The 14,162-nt window shown below is 40.3% G+C and overlaps 9 non-coding genes across 9 annotated transcripts; all 9 read left to right on the top strand.

Moving 5' to 3' along the window:
- The first annotated feature begins 701 nt into the window (after positions 1–701).
- On the top strand, positions 702–774 carry trnav-aac (transfer RNA valine (anticodon AAC)). The gene has a single exon. It is a non-coding gene; the product is annotated as a tRNA-Val (tRNA).
- A 2,664-nt stretch (positions 775–3,438) lies between these two features.
- On the top strand, positions 3,439–3,511 carry trnav-aac (transfer RNA valine (anticodon AAC)). Its single transcript has one exon. It is a non-coding gene; the product is annotated as a tRNA-Val (tRNA).
- An 853-nt stretch (positions 3,512–4,364) lies between these two features.
- On the top strand, positions 4,365–4,437 carry trnav-cac (transfer RNA valine (anticodon CAC)). The gene has a single exon. It is a non-coding gene; the product is annotated as a tRNA-Val (tRNA).
- Positions 4,438–6,270: 1,833 nt separating this feature from the next.
- trnav-aac (transfer RNA valine (anticodon AAC)) lies at positions 6,271–6,343 on the top strand. The gene has a single exon. It is a non-coding gene; the product is annotated as a tRNA-Val (tRNA).
- An 853-nt stretch (positions 6,344–7,196) lies between these two features.
- On the top strand, positions 7,197–7,269 carry trnav-cac (transfer RNA valine (anticodon CAC)). Its single transcript has one exon. It is a non-coding gene; the product is annotated as a tRNA-Val (tRNA).
- A 1,833-nt stretch (positions 7,270–9,102) lies between these two features.
- trnav-aac (transfer RNA valine (anticodon AAC)) lies at positions 9,103–9,175 on the top strand. The gene has a single exon. It is a non-coding gene; the product is annotated as a tRNA-Val (tRNA).
- An 853-nt stretch (positions 9,176–10,028) lies between these two features.
- Positions 10,029–10,101, top strand: trnav-cac (transfer RNA valine (anticodon CAC)). The gene has a single exon. It is a non-coding gene; the product is annotated as a tRNA-Val (tRNA).
- A 1,833-nt stretch (positions 10,102–11,934) lies between these two features.
- Positions 11,935–12,007, top strand: trnav-aac (transfer RNA valine (anticodon AAC)). Its single transcript has one exon. It is a non-coding gene; the product is annotated as a tRNA-Val (tRNA).
- Positions 12,008–12,860: 853 nt separating this feature from the next.
- trnav-cac (transfer RNA valine (anticodon CAC)) lies at positions 12,861–12,933 on the top strand. The gene has a single exon. It is a non-coding gene; the product is annotated as a tRNA-Val (tRNA).
- Positions 12,934–14,162: the final 1,229 nt, after the last annotated feature.

Here is a 14,162-nt window from a genome sequence, read left to right as displayed (position 1 = left end):
GATGTGTATGAATGTGACCAGAATGACAGCTTCTCTGAGCCAGGCAAATTAATTTATCAGGGTCATTATAATGGATATATCCAAAGAAATGGCAATATAATCCTAGGTAAAACAAACAAAAGTGCAGACAGTTTTCTGTCATTTCAGCTGCTTGATGTGATTGTGTGATAGATTTAGTTGGCTGGCTAGCAAAGGAAAAGTAGTTAGTCTGCATAGCTACAGTGCATTCGGAAAGTATTCAGACCCCTTACTTTTTTTCCACATTTTGTTACGTTACAGCCTTATTCTGAAAACGGATTAAGTCAAATAAAATCTATCTACACACAATACCCCATAATGACAAAGCGATAACATATCATTTTTAATTCATAAAAAAAGATTTCAAAAATACCTTATTTACATACGTTTTCAGACCCTTTGCTATGAGGCTGGAAATTGAGCTCAGGTCCATCCTGTTTCCATTGATCATCCTTGAGATGTTTCTACAACTTGATTGGAGTCCACCTGTGGTAAATTCAATGGATTGGTCATGATTTGAAAAGGCACACACCTGTCTGTCTATATAAGGTTCCACAGTTGACAGTGCATGTCAGAGCATAAACTAAGCCATGAGGTGGAAGGAATTGTCCCTAGAGCTCCGAGAGAGGATTGTGTCGAGGCACAGACGTGGGGAAGGGTACCGATAGTATCCTACTCATGCAGTTTCCGTAGTGTAGTGGTTATCACGTTCGCCTAACACGCGAAAGGTCCCCGGTTCGAGACCGGGCGGAAACACATTTTAACAAATTAGATAGTAAGCCTATTCACTTAGGGCTCGATCCCAATTTAGGAATTCATGCTTTTCCTACGTACTTCTCAGTATTTGCTATTCAGACTTACCCTTTTAAGTCGCGTAACGCACTCTGCTGGGGTGGCTAGCTTGGGCGCTCTGAATAAATTCCTGCTACGTGTGGTCTGAGTTCCATAATGATTCAAATAGGCTACATGTCCCAAATTATTGCAATACTTTAGCTTAATATGATTCACTAATGCTAGCAACCCTCAGGAACAATTCACAAGGATGTGACAGATTAAAGAAAGGTCAACGGAATGAAAGTATGCCAAAATAAATGTATGTGGCTGTTACTGACAGTGACTCCCGATAGTGGCTAATATTTAACATGATACAAATTGTCAAATAAAACTGGGGAAAGCCCCACAGTGGAGGTGTCATAATACCCATAAAACCTAGCGGTCAAACAGGGAAATGGTTCCAACCATTTTTCCACCATTCATTTTTCCCATATGGGATTTTAGAAACACTTAAAATAATACATTTGTAGTTCTTTATGATAGCCACATTAGCAGTTAATTAGCATTTTTTATAAAAGTCACCTTGTCCTAGAGAGAATTACACGGTTACCATGCCAGGGTAAGCCAACAAGAAACACAGGCCTTTTTGAAAAGTTTTTAAAATCCCCTGTGGGGAATATGAACGGTGGAAAAACGATTGGAACCATTTCCCTGTTCGACCACTAGTTCTTATGGGTATTATGACTCCTACTGTGGTACTCTATTTGGGATATTATGGGCGGTAGACTTGTGGGCATTCCTAACATTTTCCATGACTTCCACTCTTTTTCTTGTAGTTTCTGTAGTGTAGTGGTTATCACGTTCGCCTCACATGCGAAAGGTCCCCGGTTTGAAACCGGATGGAAACAAATTTTAACAAAACAGATAGTGATGACAGAAACAGGGTCATAACTGAAAAAAACGAAACAAATACATAGGCCTACAGAATACATGAATAGACCAGTCTTAGACATGTCTTTCAATAACCAGAGGCAATGTTATAAAACAGGTTGTTTGGATCCTGGATGCTAATTGGTTAATAGCAGGGAGTTGAAGCACCACCATCCCAGCATTCTGCGGGTAGTGCCTGTTAGCGGTTCCATTAGATTTATAAATGCGCATCCACTGTCCCACGGCCCAGCCAGTCAATTTATAAACTTCATCTCCGCTGGAAAAATGTGTCTAGACCAATGGTATTCAAACCTTTTCAGCAGGGACACCATTTTTTCCTCCAGAATTTCTGGGGTCCCCATTTTTTTGCAATCATTTCTTGTGATCCCACCCCAAATACAACTTTCAAATCGGTACGTTACATTTTTTTTTACATCAACAAATAACCTTCAATTACCCAATCAAATACTTTTTTTCTAATTAACTTTCTCAAAAACGTTTCTATATTGTCTCGTACAATAATCTATACTCATAATTTTTTGTTCCTAAATAATGAATATATATATCCCCACTGCAGTCCCCCCGACCCCGACTTTAAATATCACTGGTCTAGACAATATTTCCCAATGCCCCTAGGCTAGCATATGGTTTGAAACAGTTGAGGTTTGTCTAAACCTTGCTGTCTGCCTCTCCAACCTGTGGATCAATGTTGCCGTTTTTTTGGTGACCTCCACCGTGCGATGTGTATGAATGTGACCAGAATGACAGCTTCTCTGAGCCAGGCAAATTCATTTATCAGGGTCATTATAATGGATATATCCAAAGAAATGGCAATATAATCCTAGGTAAAACAAACAAAAGTGCAGACAGTTTTCTGTCATTTCAGCTGCTTGATGTGATTGTGTGATAGATTTAGTTGGCTGGCTAGCAAAGGAAAAGTAGCTAGCCTGCATAGCTACAGTGCATTCGGAAAGTATTCAGACCCCTTACTTTTTTCCACATTTTGTTACGTCACAGCCTTATTCTGAAAACGGATTAAGTCAAATAAAATCTATCTACACACAATACCCCATAATGACAAAGCGATAACATATCATTTTTAATTCATAAAAAACGATTTAAAAAATACCTTATTTACATACGTCTTCAGACCCTTTGCTATGAGGCTGGAAATTGAGCTCAGGTCCATCCTGTTTCCATTGATCATCCTTGAGATGTTTCTACAACTTGATTGGAGTCCACCTGTGGTAAATTCAATGGATTGGTCATGATTTGAAAAGGCACACACCTGTCTGTCTATATAAGGTTCCACAGTTGACAGTGCATGTCAGAGCATAAACTAAGCCATGAGGTGGAAGGAATTGTCCCTAGAGCTCCGAGAGAGGATTGTGTCGAGGCACAGACGTGGGGAAGGGTACCGATACATTTCTGCAGTATTGAAGGTACCCAAGAACACAGTGGCTTCCATCATTCTTAAAAGGAAGAAGTTTGGAACCACCAAGACTCTTCCAAGAGCCGGCTGCTCAGCCAAACCATCCCTACGGTGATCCAGCCCTTATTCAGGAGTTATTCACACGATAATTCCCGGGATCTCAAGCCTTATTGCTTAGTTAATGGACTAAGTCATTTCTGACTTCATTTGGTTCTGAGAGCGATAAATGCCCCACCCACCCACCCACCCAGCCAAAGTCACACCCTTAGTATCCTACTCATGCAGTTTCCGTAGTGTAGTGGTTATCACGTTCGCCTAACACGCGAAAGGTCCCCGGTTCGAGACCGGGCGGAAACACATTTTAACAAATTAGATAGTAAGCCTATTCACTTAGGGCTCGATCCCAATTTAGGAATTCATGCTTTTCCTACGTACTTCTCAGTATTTGCTATTCAGACTTACCCTTTTAAGTCGCGTAACGCACTCTGCTGGGGTGGCTAGCTTGGGCGCTCTGAATAAATTCCTGCTACGTGTGGTCTGAGTTCCATAATGATTCAAATAGGCTACATGTCCCAAATTATTGCAATACTTTAGCTTAATATGATTCACAAATGCTAGCAACCCTCAGGAACAATTCACAAGGATGTGACAGATTAAAGAAAGGTCAACGGAATGAAAGTATGCCAAAATAAATGTATGTGGCTGTTACTGACAGTGACTCCCGATAGTGGCTAATATTTAACATGATACAAATTGTCAAATAAAACTGGGGAAAGCCCCACAGTGGAGGTGTCATAATACCCATAAAACCTAGCGGTCAAACAGGGAAATGGTTCCAACCATTTTTCCACCATTCATTTTTCCCATATGGGATTTTAGAAACACTTAAAATAATACATTTGTAGTTCTTTATGATAGCCACATTAGCAGTTAATTAGCATTTTTTATAAAAGTCACCTTGTCCTAGAGAGAATTACACGGTTACCATGCCAGGGTAAGCCAACAAGAAACACAGGCCTTTTTGAAAAGTTTTTAAAATCCCCTGTGGGGAATATGAACGGTGGAAAAACGATTGGAACCATTTCCTTGTTCGACCACTAGTTCTTATGGGTATTATGACTCCTACTGTGGTACTCTATTTGGGATATTATGGGCGGTAGACTTGTGGGCATTCCTAACATTTTCCATGACTTCCACTCTTTTTCTTGTAGTTTCTGTAGTGTAGTGGTTATCACGTTCGCATCACATGCGAAAGGTCCCCGGTTCGAAACCGGGCGGAAACAAATTTTAACAAAACAGATAGTGATGACAGAAACAGGGTCATAACTGAAAAAAACGAAACAAATACATAGGCCTGCAGAATACATGAATAGTCCAGTCTTAGACATGTCTTTCAATAACCAGAGGCAGATAGTGATAACTGAAAAAAAACGAAAGAAATACATAGGCCTACAGAATACATGAATAGACCAGTCTTAGACATGTCTTTCAATAACCAGAGGCAATGTTATAAAACAGGTTGTTTGGATCCTGGATGCTAATTGGTTAATAGCAGGGAGTTGAAGCACCACCATCCCAGCATTCTGCGGGTAGTGCCTGTTAGCGGTTCCATTAGATTTATAAATGCGCATCCACTGTCCCACGGCCCAGCCAGTCAATTTATAAACTTCATCTCCCCTGGAAAAATGTGTCTAGACCAATGGTATTCAAACCTTTTCAGCAGGGACACCATTTTTTCCTCCAGAATTTCTGGGGTCCCCATTTTTTTGCAATCATTTCTTGTGATCCCACCCCAAATACAACTTTCAAATCGGTACGTTACATTTTTTTTTACATCAACAAATAACCTTCAATTACCCAATCAAATACTTTTTTTCTAATTAACTTTCTCAAAAACGTTTCTATATTGTCTCGTACAATAATCTATACTCATAATTTTTTGTTCCTAAATAATGAATATATATATCCCCACTGCAGTCCCCCCGACCCCGACTTTAAATATCACTGGTCTAGACAATATTTCCCAATGCTCCTAGGCTAGCATATGGTTTGAAACAGTTGAGGTTTGTCTAAACCTTGCTGTCTGCCTCTCCAACCTGTGGATCAATGTTGCAGTTTTTTTGGTGACCTCCACCGTGCGATGTGTATGAATGTGACCAGAATGACAGCTTCTCTGAGCCAGGCAAATTCATTTATCAGGGTCATTATAATGGATATATCCAAAGAAATGGCAATATAATCCTAGGTAAAACAAACAAAAGTGCAGACAGTTTTCTGTCATTTCAGCTGCTTGATGTGATTGTGTGATAGATTTAGTTGGCTGGCTAGCAAAGGAAAAGTAGCTAGCCTGCATAGCTACAGTGCATTCGGAAAGTATTCAGACCCCTTACTTTTTTCCACATTTTGTTACGTCACAGCCTTATTCTGAAAACGGATTAAGTCAAATAAAATCTATCCACACACAATACCCCATAATGACAAAGCGATAACATATCATTTTTAATTCATAAAAAAAGATTTAAAAAATACCTTATTTACATACGTTTTCAGACCCTTTGCTATGAGGCTGGAAATTGAGCTCAGGTCCATCCTGTTTCCATTGATCATCCTTGAGATGTTTCTACAACTTGATTGGAGTCCACCTGTGGTAAATTCAATGGATTGGTCATGATTTGAAAAGGCACACACCTGTCTGTCTATATAAGGTTCCACAGTTGACAGTGCATGTCAGAGCATAAACTAAGCCATGAGGTGGAAGGAATTGTCCCTAGAGCTCCGAGAGAGGATTGTGTCGAGGCACAGACGTGGGGAAGGGTACGGATACATTTCTGCAGCATTGAAGGTACCCAAGAACACAGTGGCTTCCATCATTCTTAAAAGGAAGAAGTTTGGAACCACCAAGACTCTTCCAAGAGCCGGCTGCTCAGCCAAACCATCCCTACGGTGATCCAGCCCTTATTCAGGAGTTATTCACACGATAATTCCCGGGATCTCAAGCCTTATTGCTTAGTTAATGGACTAAGTCATTTCTGACTTCATTTGGTTCTGAGAGCGATAAATGCCCCACCCACCCACCCACCCAGCCAAAGTCACACCCTTAGTATCCTACTCATGCAGTTGCCGTAGTGTAGTGGTTATCACGTTCGCCTAACACGCGAAAGGTCCCTGGTTCGAGACCGGGCGGAAACACATTTTAACAAATTAGATAGTAAGCCTATTCACTTAGGGCTCGATCCCAATTTAGGAATTCATGCTTTTCCTACGTACTTCTCAGTATTTGCTATTCAGACTTACCCTTTTAAGTCGCGTAACGCACTCTGCTGGGGTGGCTAGCTTGGGCGCTCTGAATAAATTCCTGCTACGTGTGGTCTGAGTTCCATAATGATTCAAATAGGCTACATGTCCCAAATTATTGCAATACTTTAGCTTAATATGATTCACTAATGCTAGCAACCCTCAGGAACAATTCACAAGGATGTGACAGATTAAAGAAAGGTCAACGGAATGAAAGTATGCCAAAATAAATGTATGTGGCTGTTACTGACAGTGACTCCCGATAGTGGCTAATATTTAACATGATACAAATTGTCAAATAAAACTGGGGAAAGCCCCACAGTGGAGGTGTCATAATACCCATAAAACCTAGCGGTCAAACAGGGAAATGGTTCCAACCATTTTTCCACCATTCATTTTTCCCATATGGGATTTTAGAAACACTTAAAATAATACATTTGTAGTTCTTTATGATAGCCACATTAGCAGTTAATTAGCATTTTTTATAAAAGTCACCTTGTCCTAGAGAGAATTACACGGTTACCATGCCAGGGTAAGCCAACAAGAAACACAGGCCTTTTTGAAAAGTTTTTAAAATCCCCTGTGGGGCATATGAACGGTGGAAAAACGATTGGAACCATTTCCCTGTTCGACCACTAGTTCTTATGGGTATTATGACTCCTACTGTGGTACTCTATTCGGGATATTATGGGCGGTAGACTTGTGGGCATTCCTAACATTTTCCATGACTTCCACTCTTTTTCTTGTAGTTTCTGTAGTGTAGTGGTTATCACGTTCGCCTCACATGCGAAAGGTCCCCGGTTCGAAACCGGGCGGAAACAAATTTTAACAAAACAGATAGTGATGACAGAAACAGGGTCATAACTGAAAAAAACGAAACAAATACATAGGCCTGCAGAATACATGAATAGTCCAGTCTTAGACATGTCTTTCAATAACCAGAGGCAGATAGTGATAACTGAAAAAAAACGAAACAAATACATAGGCCTACAGAATACATGAATAGACCAGTCTTAGACATGTCTTTCAATAACCAGAGGCAATGTTATAAAACAGGTTGTTTGGATCCTGGATGCTAATTGGTTAATAGCAGGGAGTTGAAGCACCACCATCCCAGCATTCTGCGGGTAGTGCCTGTTAGCGGTTCCATTAGATTTATAAATGCGCATCCACTGTCCCACGGCCCAGCCAGTCAATTTATAAACTTCATCTCCCCTGGAAAAATGTGTCTAGACCAATGGTATTCAAACCTTTTCAGCAGGGACACCATTTTTTCCTCCAGAATTTCTGGGGTCCCCATTTTTTTGCAATCATTTCTTGTGATCCCACCCCAAATACAACTTTAAAATCGGTACGTTACATTTTTTTTTACATCAACAAATAACCTTCAATTACCCAATCAAATACTTTTTTTCTAATTAACTTTCTCAAAAACGTTTCTATATTGTCTCGTACAATAATCTATACTCATAATTTTTTGTTCCTAAATAATGAATATATATATCCCCACTGCAGTCCCCCCGACCCCGACTTTAAATATCACTGGTCTAGACAATATTTCCCAATGCCCCTAGGCTAGCATATGGTTTGAAACAGTTGAGGTTTGTCTAAACCTTGCTGTCTGCCTCTCCAACCTGTGGATCAATGTTGCCGTTTTTTTGGTGACCTCCACCGTGCGATGTGTATGAATGTGACCAGAATGACAGCTTCTCTGAGCCAGGCAAATTCATTTATCAGGGTCATTATAATGGATATATCCAAAGAAATGGCAATATAATCCTAGGTAAAACAAACAAAAGTGCAGACAGTTTTCTGTCATTTCAGCTGCTTGATGTGATTGTGTGATAGATTTAGTTGGCTGGCTAGCAAAGGAAAAGTAGCTAGCCTGCATAGCTACAGTGCATTCGGAAAGTATTCAGACCCCTTACTTTTTTCCACATTTTGTTACGTCACAGCCTTATTCTGAAAACGGATTAAGTCAAATAAAATCTATCTACACACAATACCCCATAATGACAAAGCGATAACATATCATTTTTAATTCATAAAAAACGATTTAAAAAATACCTTATTTACATACGTCTTCAGACCCTTTGCTATGAGGCTGGAAATTGAGCTCAGGTCCATCCTGTTTCCATTGATCATCCTTGAGATGTTTCTACAACTTGATTGGAGTCCACCTGTGGTAAATTCAATGGATTGGTCATGATTTGAAAAGGCACACACCTGTCTGTCTATATAAGGTTCCACAGTTGACAGTGCATGTCAGAGCATAAACTAAGCCATGAGGTGGAAGGAATTGTCCCTAGAGCTCCGAGAGAGGATTGTGTCGAGGCACAGACGTGGGGAAGGGTACCGATACATTTCTGCAGTATTGAAGGTACCCAAGAACACAGTGGCTTCCATCATTCTTAAAAGGAAGAAGTTTGGAACCACCAAGACTCTTCCAAGAGCCGGCTGCTCAGCCAAACCATCCCTACGGTGATCCAGCCCTTATTCAGGAGTTATTCACACGATAATTCCCGGGATCTCAAGCCTTATTGCTTAGTTAATGGACTAAGTCATTTCTGACTTCATTTGGTTCTGAGAGCGATAAATGCCCCACCCACCCACCCACCCAGCCAAAGTCACACCCTTAGTATCCTACTCATGCAGTTGCCGTAGTGTAGTGGTTATCACGTTCGCCTAACACGCGAAAGGTCCCTGGTTCGAGACCGGGCGGAAACACATTTTAACAAATTAGATAGTAAGCCTATTCACTTAGGGCTCGATCCCAATTTAGGAATTCATGCTTTTCCTACGTACTTCTCAGTATTTGCTATTCAGACTTACCCTTTTAAGTCGCGTAACGCACTCTGCTGGGGTGGCTAGCTTGGGCGCTCTGAATAAATTCCTGCTACGTGTGGTCTGAGTTCCATAATGATTCAAATAGGCTACATGTCCCAAATTATTGCAATACTTTAGCTTAATATGATTCACTAATGCTAGCAACCCTCAGGAACAATTCACAAGGATGTGACAGATTAAAGAAAGGTCAACGGAATGAAAGTATGCCAAAATAAATGTATGTGGCTGTTACTGACAGTGACTCCCGATAGTGGCTAATATTTAACATGATACAAATTGTCAAATAAAACTGGGGAAAGCCCCACAGTGGAGGTGTCATAATACCCATAAAACCTAGCGGTCAAACAGGGAAATGGTTCCAACCATTTTTCCACCATTCATTTTTCCCATATGGGATTTTAGAAACACTTAAAATAATACATTTGTAGTTCTTTATGATAGCCACATTAGCAGTTAATTAGCATTTTTTATAAAAGTCACCTTGTCCTAGAGAGAATTACACGGTTACCATGCCAGGGTAAGCCAACAAGAAACACAGGCCTTTTTGAAAAGTTTTTAAAATCCCCTGTGGGGCATATGAACGGTGGAAAAACGATTGGAACCATTTCCCTGTTCGACCACTAGTTCTTATGGGTATTATGACTCCTACTGTGGTACTCTATTCGGGATATTATGGGCGGTAGACTTGTGGGCATTCCTAACATTTTCCATGACTTCCACTCTTTTTCTTGTAGTTTCTGTAGTGTAGTGGTTATCACGTTCGCCTCACATGCGAAAGGTCCCCGGTTCGAAACCGGGCGGAAACAAATTTTAACAAAACAGATAGTGATGACAGAAACAGGGTCATAACTGAAAAAAACGAAACAAATACATAGGCCTGCAGAATACATGAATAGTCCAGTCTTAGACATGTCTTTCAATAACCAGAGGCAGATAGTGATAACTGAAAAAAAACGAAACAAATACATAGGCCTACAGAATACATGAATAGACCAGTCTTAGACATGTCTTTCAATAACCAGAGGCAATGTTATAAAACAGGTTGTTTGGATCCTGGATGCTAATTGGTTAATAGCAGGGAGTTGAAGCACCACCATCCCAGCATTCTGCGGGTAGTGCCTGTTAGCGGTTCCATTAGATTTATAAATGCGCATCCACTGTCCCACGGCCCAGCCAGTCAATTTATAAACTTCATCTCCCCTGGAAAAATGTGTCTAGACCAATGGTATTCAAACCTTTTCAGCAGGGACACCATTTTTTCCTCCAGAATTTCTGGGGTCCCCATTTTTTTGCAATCATTTCTTGTGATCCCACCCCAAATACAACTTTAAAATCGGTACGTTACATTTTTTTTTACATCAACAAATAACCTTCAATTACCCAATCAAATACTTTTTTTCTAATTAACTTTCTCAAAAACGTTTCTATATTGTCTCGTACAATAATCTATACTCATAATTTTTTGTTCCTAAATAATGAATATATATATCCCCACTGCAGTCCCCCCGACCCCGACTTTAAATATCACTGGTCTAGACAATATTTCCCAATGCCCCTAGGCTAGCATATGGTTTGAAACAGTTGAGGTTTGTCTAAACCTTGCTGTCTGCCTCTCCAACCTGTGGATCAATGTTGCCGTTTTTTTGGTGACCTCCACCGTGCGATGTGTATGAATGTGACCAGAATGACAGCTTCTCTGAGCCAGGCAAATTCATTTATCAGGGTCATTATAATGGATATATCCAAAGAAATGGCAATATAATCCTAGGTAAAACAAACAAAAGTGCAGACAGTTTTCTGTCATTTCAGCTGCTTGATGTGATTGTGTGATAGATTTAGTTGGCTGGCTAGCAAAGGAAAAGTAGCTAGCCTGCATAGCTACAGTGCATTCGGAAAGTATTCAGACCCCTTACTTTTTTCCACATTTTGTTACGTCACAGCCTTATTCTGAAAACGGATTAAGTCAAATAAAATCTATCTACACACAATACCCCATAATGACAAAGCGATAACATATCATTTTTAATTCATAAAAAACGATTTAAAAAATACCTTATTTACATACGTCTTCAGACCCTTTGCTATGAGGCTGGAAATTGAGCTCAGGTCCATCCTGTTTCCATTGATCATCCTTGAGATGTTTCTACAACTTGATTGGAGTCCACCTGTGGTAAATTCAATGGATTGGTCATGATTTGAAAAGGCACACACCTGTCTGTCTATATAAGGTTCCACAGTTGACAGTGCATGTCAGAGCATAAACTAAGCCATGAGGTGGAAGGAATTGTCCCTAGAGCTCCGAGAGAGGATTGTGTCGAGGCACAGACGTGGGGAAGGGTACCGATACATTTCTGCAGTATTGAAGGTACCCAAGAACACAGTGGCTTCCATCATTCTTAAAAGGAAGAAGTTTGGAACCACCAAGACTCTTCCAAGAGCCGGCTGCTCAGCCAAACCATCCCTACGGTGATCCAGCCCTTATTCAGGAGTTATTCACACGATAATTCCCGGGATCTCAAGCCTTATTGCTTAGTTAATGGACTAAGTCATTTCTGACTTCATTTGGTTCTGAGAGCGATAAATGCCCCACCCACCCACCCACCCAGCCAAAGTCACACCCTTAGTATCCTACTCATGCAGTTTCCGTAGTGTAGTGGTTATCACGTTCGCCTAACACGCGAAAGGTCCCCGGTTCGAGACCGGGCGGAAACACATTTTAACAAATTAGATAGTAAGCCTATTCACTTAGGGCTCGATCCCAATTTAGGAATTCATGCTTTTCCTACGTACTTCTCAGTATTTGCTATTCAGACTTACCCTTTTAAGTCGCGTAACGCACTCTGCTGGGGTGGCTAGCTTGGGCGCTCTGAATAAATTCCTGCTACGTGTGGTCTGAGTTCCATAATGATTCAAATAGGCTACATGTCCCAAATTATTGCAATACTTTAGCTTAATATGATTCACAAATGCTAGCAACCCTCAGGAACAATTCACAAGGATGTGACAGATTAAAGAAAGGTCAACGGAATGAAAGTATGCCAAAATAAATGTATGTGGCTGTTACTGACAGTGACTCCCGATAGTGGCTAATATTTAACATGATACAAATTGTCAAATAAAACTGGGGAAAGCCCCACAGTGGAGGTGTCATAATACCCATAAAACCTAGCGGTCAAACAGGGAAATGGTTCCAACCATTTTTCCACCATTCATTTTTCCCATATGGGATTTTAGAAACACTTAAAATAATACATTTGTAGTTCTTTATGATAGCCACATTAGCAGTTAATTAGCATTTTTTATAAAAGTCACCTTGTCCTAGAGAGAATTACACGGTTACCATGCCAGGGTAAGCCAACAAGAAACACAGGCCTTTTTGAAAAGTTTTTAAAATCCCCTGTGGGGAATATGAACGGTGGAAAAACGATTGGAACCATTTCCTTGTTCGACCACTAGTTCTTATGGGTATTATGACTCCTACTGTGGTACTCTATTTGGGATATTATGGGCGGTAGACTTGTGGGCATTCCTAACATTTTCCATGACTTCCACTCTTTTTCTTGTAGTTTCTGTAGTGTAGTGGTTATCACGTTCGCCTCACATGCGAAAGGTCCCCGGTTCGAAACCGGGCGGAAACAAATTTTAACAAAACAGATAGTGATGACAGAAACAGGGTCATAACTGAAAAAAACGAAACAAATACATAGGCCTGCAGAATACATGAATAGTCCAGTCTTAGACATGTCTTTCAATAACCAGAGGCAGATAGTGATAACTGAAAAAAAACGAAAGAAATACATAGGCCTACAGAATACATGAATAGACCAGTCTTAGACATGTCTTTCAATAACCAGAGGCAATGTTATAAAACAGGTTGTTTGGATCCTGGATGCTAATTGGTTAATAGCAGGGAGTTGAAGCACCACCATCCCAGCATTCTGCGGGTAGTGCCTGTTAGCGGTTCCATTAGATTTATAAATGCGCATCCACTGTCCCACGGCCCAGCCAGTCAATTTATAAACTTCATCTCCCCTGGAAAAATGTGTCTAGACCAATGGTATTCAAACCTTTTCAGCAGGGACACCATTTTTTCCTCCAGAATTTCTGGGGTCCCCATTTTTTTGCAATCATTTCTTGTGATCCCACCCCAAATACAACTTTCAAATCGGTACGTTACATTTTTTTTTACATCAACAAATAACCTTCAATTACCCAATCAAATACTTTTTTTCTAATTAACTTTCTCAAAAACGTTTCTATATTGTCTCGTACAATAATCTATACTCATAATTTTTTGTTCCTAAATAATGAATATATATATCCCCACTGCAGTCCCCCCGACCCCGACTTTAAATATCACTGGTCTAGACAATATTTCCCAATGCTCCTAGGCTAGCATATGGTTTGAAACAGTTGAGGTTTGTCTAAACCTTGCTGTCTGCCTCTCCAACCTGTGGATCAATGTTGCAGTTTTTTTGGTGACCTCCACCGTGCGATGTGTATGAATGTGACCAGAATGACAGCTTCTCTGAGCCAGGCAAATTCATTTATCAGGGTCATTATAATGGATATATCCAAAGAAATGGCAATATAATCCTAGGTAAAACAAACAAAAGTGCAGACAGTTTTCTGTCATTTCAGCTGCTTGATGTGATTGTGTGATAGATTTAGTTGGCTGGCTAGCAAAGGAAAAGTAGCTAGCCTGCATAGCTACAGTGCATTCGGAAAGTATTCAGACCCCTTACTTTTTTCCACATTTTGTTACGTCACAGCCTTATTCTGAAAACGGATTAAGTCAAATAAAATCTATCCACACACAATACCCCATAATGACAAAGCGATAACATATCATTTTTAATTCATAAAA

The sequence above is a fragment of the Salmo salar genome, chromosome 14 (genome assembly GCF_965601325.2).
Source record: "Salmo salar chromosome 14, fSalSal1, whole genome shotgun sequence".
Taxonomy (NCBI): Eukaryota; Metazoa; Chordata; class Actinopteri; order Salmoniformes; family Salmonidae; genus Salmo; species Salmo salar.
The sequence above is the reverse complement of the archived record's forward strand: the minus strand, read 5'-3'. Positions and strand labels throughout refer to the sequence as shown.